The sequence below is a fragment of the Coffea arabica genome, chromosome 10e (assembly GCF_036785885.1).
Source record: "Coffea arabica cultivar ET-39 chromosome 10e, Coffea Arabica ET-39 HiFi, whole genome shotgun sequence".
Taxonomy (NCBI): Eukaryota; Viridiplantae; Streptophyta; class Magnoliopsida; order Gentianales; family Rubiaceae; genus Coffea; species Coffea arabica.
In genome coordinates, this window is record NC_092328.1 from 10,601,750 (window position 1) to 10,611,300 (window position 9,551).

Genomic DNA, 9,551 nt, shown 5'->3' on the forward strand with positions numbered 1-9,551 from the left:
ATTAAAAAAGATAAAAGTTATGTTAACATACCTTGAAATTTTATCATCTTTTATTAAAAGTAAATTGAGTTTTACGTTCTTTCATAAAACTAAATTCATCTATAATTGAATCAATGCAAAATTTTCAAACAACTTCCTTTTTTTTATGTACATTGTTAGGCAATCATTCAAAAAATTATCTTTTATCTTGTCTTGGAGCTTTGTTATGATTAACTTCATAATTGAAAATATCAATTCTATAGACTATAGAATGAAGCCAGGATTTTTTCCTTGGGAAGGGGGCCAAAATTTTTCTAAACAAAATTATCTGAATATGTTAATTTTCATCTATTTAAATATATGACATCTTAAAATATCAAATATTAACTTTAATTATAAAGGTATGTCTATTTCATAAATATGTAGCATAGTCATAACAAAAATTAGGACAAGAAATAACCTTTAATTAAATATCTTATAAGATCACAAACTACCCAAATTGTATATTATGAGAAGATGCTCCAATATGTCACTTGTGCAAAAACAAAAATATAACTATGCAATATAAATATAACTACTTTCAATTAAAAAAAAAGATAAAAGTTATGTTTGCATATCTTGAAATTTCAATCTCTTTTCTTAAAAGTAAATTGAGTTTTACGTTCTTTCATAGAACTAAATTCATCTATAATTAAATTAGTGCTAAATTTTTGAATAACTTCCCCTTTTTTATGTACATTGTTAGACAATCATTCAAGAAATTATTTTTTATCTTGTTTTGGAGCTTTGTTCTGATTATATTCATAATTGAAAATGCTAGTTCTTTAATTGCAGTTGATACAGGTAGAGTGAAAACAAATATAATTAATCTGTCAACAATAAGATAGATCACTCAATTTTTTGTCTTAACCAAGCCTTCAAGTAATTATTTGTATATTTGTTTATGGGTCAACAAGAGGATAGTTCACTAATTTTAAATTTTTTATCAATTAGGGTAAGTTGTATATATGTATATGGACCAATAAAGTAATTATTTTTATTTTAGACCATTGATAATTATGAATTGAGTCTTTTATTATAATATATCAAATTGGGTGAATTTACTATGGATCATCAAATTATATGTTTAATTTTTTGAACGTTAAATAATTAGCACAATAAAAAATAAAGAACTTGTTTTGAAGAAAAAATTAAATCAAATGTGGTTAATTCATACACACACACACACACAGATATATATATATATATATATAAACTCTTATAATCTAAACTAAAATTGTAAAAAATTAAGATGGGTCAACTTTGTCTTGTACATATATCTACATACTATGAATTAAATTTTCAAAACTTGGCCCCCCTCAGCCCCCCCTTGGCTCCGTCATTGTCTCAATGGCTCCTATGAAACCCATTTTTTGTGGCACTTTGAGAGCCATTAGATGGCTTGATTCTAGATCTTTCTTGATGTTTCTGGTTGTGGTTATGTATCTCTGTACTGAGGGGCTTGAATGGAAAGAAAAAATGCAAAAAAAAAAAAAAATGAGTGGCAATGGGATCAAATGGCAGTTGCATCTTCCTTGTACTGTTTTCTGGTTCATGGGTTTGTGCCATTGAAGAAGAATAGTGCGCGAGCTCGTGGGAATGATTTTTATTTTTATTTTTTGCAAAAATCTGATTTTGATTTTTTTCTGCCTTTCTTTTCTTTTCTTTCTAATTTTCTAAAAAATGTATTGAAATGATTTTCTTAAGAAAAATAAAAATATCATGAAATGAAAAGGAACAAATAGATAAATAAATAAAACAAAAATAAAGTAATAATAATAAAAATAAATAAACAAATAAACTAAGGTAAAATTTTGGTGTCTACACCAGGCCAAAGGGCCAGTGGTTGATGGTTCCATTGTATTAGGCACTAAATAACTGGCTTTGAGTTCCTTAAAATAACCCTTCTCTGTAACACTTTCTCTGGCTCCAAAAGACAATGGTCAAAAAGTATAGGTGGCAAACCAACCCATTTAACTAAATTTATCCATACCTGCCAATGAATAGATGGGTATGAGTATCTTAAATTTTTGCATATGGATATAAATGAATTACCCAATAATATTCATTTATTAAATGAGTATTATTGGGTAATTTATCAAACCCAATTAATCCATTTATAATTGTCTTCCCCCAAGTTTCCTCTCTTCCCCCACCCATTTTTTTTTGGATTTTTTATTTTGTCATGATATCAACTACTTTTATTTAATTATTATTATTATTTGTTGGTTTTATCTTATCATTTTATTTTCTCTTAGTTTGTTAACTTGCTTATTTTTAGTATTATCAATTTATAATAAGTTGTAACCTCTTTTCCTATTTTTCTAAAATAAAAATTTAAATTTATACATGAAAAAAATGTTAGGGGTTCAAAAATTTTGAATTAAGTTTTTATGTTAACTTTTATAGTACTTAGTTCAAATTTTTATATTTTTATTATTCAATTATTAAATAGTATAAAATTTTGTGACATAAAGTGCGGATGGAAAAAAATTGGTAATTAGGTTTATTGAGTATTATAAGTAAATATTTAAAACTAATAATGGGTGCAAAGAGCGGTAAAAATTGATAACTTAGTTTGCAAAAATGAATTTAAGTTAGTGATAAGTGAATATTTCACATATATTTCGTACGGATTTGCACGAGTTTTTGTCATATTTTTAGAGGTTCTTAGCCATACATAAGCTCTTTTTGGTGCAAATTGCTTCAAGTGTTGTTTAGTGATCGAAACTTCCAAAATGAGTAGATTAATGCATAAACATGTGATATTTTGTAGGTTATCGGTGCATGAAACACTGACATAAGATAAAGAAGAGGCAAGGTGCTAGTTGGAGGACAACAGACAAGTGAAACAAGAAGCAAAAATTGAGCAAAAGAGGATAGAATTTGAAGTTGGAAACAGGGGAGAGGGATCCGAACTCGGATCCATGCTCATCCTTTTTGATCCGAGCCCTCGTCTGATCTTCTGGAGAAGTAGATCCGAGGCCAGGCGATCCGAGCTCGAATCGCTTTGAAGAAGGCCTCGGATACTGCAGGAAGAACTTGTGAAGAAAATGCTGAGGAAACTGATCCGAGCTCGGATCACTCTTTCACCCCTCGGATCCAGGCCTCGAATCTTCCTCTCTCCTCTGCAATTTGCAGGACAACTTGTGCTTATTTCACATTTACTTTTTGACTTATGTTTCACACAAAATTTCGGCTGGAAACTGGCAGACCTCTTGTACACTTGAAGAAGAGAGAATTGTAGTTTTAGTCCCCAATGTATTACCCATGCACGGAACTGGTCCTCAATCTATTTCAAAAAGTAAATTTGGTCCCTAATCTATCCAATTTTGCATAAAATTGGACAATTAACAGATTCCTTCCAATTGACTAATGCAATGTGGCGCATGCACTCACTGTACCAGACCGTGCAAGTGGTTCCAATTTTGTTGTCCCCTGCAACGGGGCAAAAAGGAAATAAGAAAGAAGAATTGGAAGAATGAGGGTATATAGCAGGCGGCAGGAATCAGAAAGAAAAGAACCACACATCAAGTGATCATAAGCCTCCTCCTTCCATATCTATCAACAAAACACATACTAATGATGGACCCAATTGCGTTGAGACCAGAAGTGATGAGGGACAGACCAAAGCAGTCCGATTTGAAGCAAAACCAGCGAACTGGATTATGCTTGGACTATAATACATGACAGTATTGATGCCAACAAATTGCTGAGCCACCTGAACTGTAATTCCAGCATATAGTCCTCTCCGGAAAACAGGATAACTCAAGGCTTGCCTTACTTTTGAAATTAAATTGCCTTCTCCTACAAAACCTTGTTGGGCCATTTCCTCATCAACTGATGATTTCAGGGCCTGCATTTCCTCCTTATCTTCCTCAGTAGGATAAATCCTCTGTAATATGGATTTGACCTCGTCAACTTTACCCTGCTTGGCAAAGGGGAGTTGCAAATTACAAAAGGCAAAAGCAGACTGAGGCGATAAAAATGTAATCGAGTAAAGAGCGGCTTCTTTCTTTATGCATTGGACAACAACGGAGCAAGAAGTTGGCCAATTCTTACGTGGGTGAAAGCTAAATTGATAAGATAGGAAAGAAACTGGCCTCTGGTAATTAAGAAACCATTTGTGCTAACAAGAGCACCTCTGATTCTGTGGGGTGAGGCTCCCGAAATGTAAAGAGGCTCAGTCATGGATGCCATCCCAACCCCTAAGCCAACAAATATTCTCCCAACAGTGATCATCCAGGGAGCTTGAGAAACGGCCATAACGATAGCTCCAACAAAGAAGAGAATATCAGCCGCCAAAATGGAGATTTTACGACCGAATTTGTCATTGATCCATTCGCCACATACAGCACCAAGAATAGCTCCTGCAACAGCCATGCTGACAATTGTCTCTTGAAAATTTTTGAACAAGAACAGTTTACCTGGAGTAGTAGTAATTGAACAAGGAGAAATTCTTGAGAGAGTATGATGAAAAGTGGAAGAAAGTCATGGTACCTGGAGCCATGTCTTCCCGTCAACAGCTTTGAAGTCGTCTCTAATGTAAAGGAGGGCACCGGAAATAACTCCTGCAGCAAATTAGGGATGCAACTTGCAAGAGACGAATAAAAAGGGATGTAATCTTCTGTGAATGAAGCAATAGGGGGGTGGGTGGGGTGGCTTTCTGGATCACCTGTGTCATAACCAAAGAAGAGACCTCCAATTCCAGCGGATAAGGCCAATCTCATGATGTAGGGTGTCTTTCATGTTGTGCACCAGCACTCCGTGAATTCAGTTCTGTCGACTTTTGAGACTCCCCCTTCAACCATCTTGATTAAATTTTCTTTTTCTTCTTCAATGTTGGTTGTTGCAGAAGAAGAATTGAGGGGCTCTTGGAAACTTGCACTAAAGAAAGAAGGAAAGGCCGAAAAAAAAAGAAAAAAGAGAGAATGGTATGTGAGTTCTGAGATGGGACTGACCAAAGTTGGCTTGAATTATTCTTCTCCTCTTTCTCCTTCGGCCGCTTCTCCTTTTTGTGTTTAACTTGGAAGAGAGCAAGGTGACCGCCTTCTCACCTCTCTCCAGTCCGGAACTGGAAGCCAACTTTACAAAATTATTGAGAGCAAGGTGACCGCCTTCTCACCTCAATTTATATGTCGAGCAAAGATTTCATAATGGATGCTTCGAATATCAGTACACTTGGTGTGTGGTTCTTTTCTTTCTGATTCCTCCCGCCTGCTATATACCCTCATGCTTCCAATTCTTCTTTCTTATTTCCTTTTTGCCCCGTTACAGGGGACAGTAAAATTGGAACCACTTGCACGTTCTGGTACAGTGAGTGCACGCGGCACATTCCGTTAGTCAATTGGAAGGAATCTGTCAATTGTCCAATTTTACACAAAATTGGATAGATTAGGGACCAAATTTACTTTTTGAAATAGATTGAGAACTAGTTCCGTGCATGGGTAATACGTTGGGGACTAAAATTACAATTCTCCTCTTGAAGAAGCAAGATGTGAAGATTTTAATGAGGGGTAAATTTGGAAAGGAAAGGAGGAAAAGACATTATTAGAGAAGAGTATAACATAGTAGAAGGGGGGATATCAGATTTTCGCAATTAGAACTTAGAAATTAGTCTTGTATTGTTCTCTCTAACTAGCAACTTTGGTGAGAACAATTGGAAACTTCATTGTACCCATTTTGTTGAAGAAATTGAAGATCATTGGGAGCTTTGTGATTAACCTTGGCTAAGCTTTCTTTAATCTATCTTTTACTTGTGATTCATGATGTGTTCATGCAATGAACCTAGGTGTTTTCTTGTTCTATCTTACATGAGTAGCTAAATTTCTAGATCTAGGAAGTAGATGAAACTTATGGCTACTTGACATGAAATAAATATGAGTTACACTTGTTACATCTTATATTAACTTATCTATTTGTGCATGCTTATAACTTGTTGTTGCTTGATCACCAATAACAAGCTCTTAGTTGTTATTAGTCAATGAAAATTGATAATAATGATAGAACAACATGAGTAGAGCTTAAGTAGTAGACTCATGAGAATAAAGGTACTCTTAAGTGGATTAACTTGCATTTCATAAAGAAAACAAGAGTAGAATTAGTTATTTACCATGAGAATAGGGAAAATTGGACTATTCTAGGCTATTTCATCATGAGAATGAAATTTGATAATATTGAAAATGAATCCCTAGTTAAACAAGGATTGTAACAAGAGGTAAATCTATTCATTTGTGTTGTTTATGCTATAAGTGGAATCTACATCCTTAGACTCAAGTATTTAGTGAATTATCTCCATTTGTTATCTTGTAATTGTCTAGTTAAGATTTGTAGGTAGTAGTAATTATAGATTCTCTTACTTCAATTATTAGCTAGTCTAAATAATAGAGAAAGTAAATGACCTAGTACTTGTTTAAATTGCTCCTCGTGAGATCGACTCGATATATGTCCTAAATTACTAATTTGACCTGTATACTTGCAGTCAAATGGGTATAAATTGGAATTAAACTTGCACTTACATAAAAAAATTCATCAAATTTTTGGCGTCGTTGCTGGGGAGCGGCAATATTAGAGCCTAATTAACTTTATTAATTTAGATATTATTTGTATTTACTAGTTAAACTAGTTATAGTTAATTTAGGATTTTTATTAGTTTTGTCAATTAATTGCTACATAATCTCTTTTATTTTTGCTTGTAGGGTATGTACCGGGCATTGCGGGTAGTAGTACTTTTTTATTTGAAAATTGAAAGGACACTACGTAAACAAAGAAGGTGTACACCACAACAATAAGAAGAAGAGATTAGGCAACCAATAGAGAGAATTGCAATAGAGCTACCGTTTGAAGAAGAAATGGCAGAAATGAAGCAAATAGGCGAGTTTTAAGGGATTTCGCTCTACCGGGAACTCAAGGATTCCAAACAAGTATAGTGCGACCGACAGTAAACGCTAACAATTTTGAGATTAAACCATCATTTATCCAAATGGTTCAACAATCTCAACTTGGAGGTAATGCTGTAGAGGATCCAAATGCACACTTAGCCATATTTTTGAAGATATGCGATACTATAAAAATGAATGGAGTTAGTGAGGATGCAATAAGGCTAAGGTTGTTCCCATTTTCATTAAGAGATAAAGCTAAAATTTGGCTACATTATCATGCTCCTAACACCTTCACCACTTGGGATGATTTATCTAAGGCATTTTTGAATAAATATTTTCCACCGGATAAAACAGCTAAACTTAGAATGGATATCACTAGTTTTAGTCAATTTGATGGTGAATCGTCGTATGAAACTTGGGAACGGTTTAGAGAGTTTCTTCGGAGATGTCCACATCATGGACTTTTCGATTGGCTCATTGTACAAACTTTCTATAACGGTTTAGGTTTCTCTACTAAAATGACTATTGATGCAGCCGCAGGTGGTGCTTTAATGGGTAAATCACCCGAAAAAACTCAAAGTTTGATAGAAGAAATGGCTGCAAACAACTACCAATGGGCCAATGAGAGAGGTAATCTGAGATACCATGCAGGTATGATTGAAATGGACACTCTCAACATGTTGAGTGCCCAAATGAACAATGTGGTGAAGTTACTCTATAGACAAGTCGGAGTTGATCCAAGTTCATCTAATGCATATCTGGCTTGTTGTTCTATATGTGGAGGTGAACATGATACTAATGATTGTATTGATTGTGAGCAGGTACAATTTGTCAACAACTACAATCGAAATGCTCAAAATAACCCCTACTCAAACACTTACAATCCGGGGTGGAGAAATCATCCAAATTTTTGATGAAAAAATCAAGGCAATCAACAAAACCCAGCCAATCCGTCAGGATTCCAACCAAGACAACCACAAATGAAAACTAAACCGAGTTGAGAGATCGCGGTGGAAAAGCTTGCTAAGGTTATTTCGGATAGATTCGAGCGAGTTGAGGGGAGGCTCGACCAATTGGCTGGGATGTATAGAAATTTGGAGGTTTAATTGGTCAAATTGCCAATGTGATCAACAACAGAAACCCTGGAGAATTGGCAAGTAAAACCGAAGTGAATCCGAGAGAGCATGTCAATGCTATCACTCTTAGAAATGGTAAAATGGTTGAAGGACCGAACTCTAGTAATTCAAGTAGTGAAAAAGATAAGGAGCAAGCTTACGAAGGAGTAAAAGAAAGCTAAAATGATCATGTTGTTATTGATATTGATGTACCTCTTACTAATTTAAATTCTAATGTGATTCCTTTTCCTCACATGTTGAAGAAAGACAGAAAAGGTCGGGAGTTTGAAAAGTTCCTCAAAATTTTTAAACAATTGCACATTAACATTCCTTTCATTGATGCTATTACACAGATTCCCTCTTATGCGCGTTTCTTGAAAGATATCATGTCAAAAAAGAGGAAAATTGTAGATAACGAGATGATAGCATTAACGGAAGAGTGTAGTGCATTGATTAAGAACAAACTCCCTCCTAAATTGAAAGATCCGAAAAGTTTTTCTATTCCTTGCACTATTGGTCAATTGCATTTTTCTAATGCTTTATGTGATTTAGGTGCAAGTGTGTCACTTATGCCGTTATTGGTTGCCCGGAGGTTGGGATTTCAAGAGTTGAAAGCTACCAATATCACATTGAGTTGGCGGATCGGTCAATTACACATCCAATTGGTACGTTAGAAAATGTGTTCATAAGGGTAAGACAATCTATTATACCCGTGGATTTTATTATTTTAAATATTGAGGAAGATGTTAGAATGCCAATTATTCTAGGACGATCGTTTTTACCCACCGCATGAACTATAATTGATGTGAAAAAAGGTAAGCTTATATTACGGGTTAATGATGAGGAATTGGAATTCAATTTGATTAATGAAGAAGGGAGTATAGAGTCTATTGTTCTTGTTTCTAATATGCCATGTGATGAGAAAGTTAACCAAGAAAAGAACGGAGAAGTTAAATCTATAAATGTCCTTGGTACTAACTTTCATGGTGTAGGAGCAAGAGAGGCGAAGATGAGGATGGAAGTTGGCTTAATAAATTCGCCATTCCAAAAAGGAATAGGTGAAAAGTTGAGTCAACTCGAAAAACGCAAGCAAATTCCATTCCAAGATGTAGTCAACCCTTTATATGACAAGTCTAATACTTCTCCTTGGCATTTGAGGAAGTTGGACTATGGAGATCAATGCATGACTCACCACACGGTGGATTGGCTCAGGAGTTTCGACCCGTGGGGAGAAAATCGCTCCCTAATGTTCTAAAAGGATCCAAATCTTTTGAGTCGAGCCAACGACTATAAACAAAAGTGCTAGTTGGGAGGCAACCCAACAATTTCTTTAGTTTTAATGTGTTTTCAATGTTTGCAATGTGTTTTCCATTTCTTTAGTTTTAGTTGGTATGAATTTTAATGTTACATTGGTTTTGTAGGGTTTGTCCAGTCTGAAAGATTATCTTTAAGGTTCACAAGGAATGCTAAAGCCGGGAAAAGGGAAGTTTAATCTTGGATTTTGTCTTAAGTGCCTAAATTTCTCGTTCATATCCTA

At 34.7% G+C, this 9,551-nt stretch overlaps 1 non-coding gene and 1 pseudogene across 1 annotated transcript; both read right to left on the minus strand.

Moving 5' to 3' along the window:
• Nucleotides 1–3,548: 3,548 nt before the first annotated feature.
• LOC113711267 (inositol transporter 4-like) lies at nt 3,549–4,829 on the minus strand (annotated as a pseudogene).
• Nucleotides 4,830–7,255: 2,426 nt separating this feature from the next.
• Nucleotides 7,256–7,362, minus strand: LOC113713101 (small nucleolar RNA R71). The gene has a single exon (XR_003453434.1). It is a non-coding gene; the product is annotated as a small nucleolar RNA R71 (small nucleolar RNA).
• Nucleotides 7,363–9,551: the final 2,189 nt, after the last annotated feature.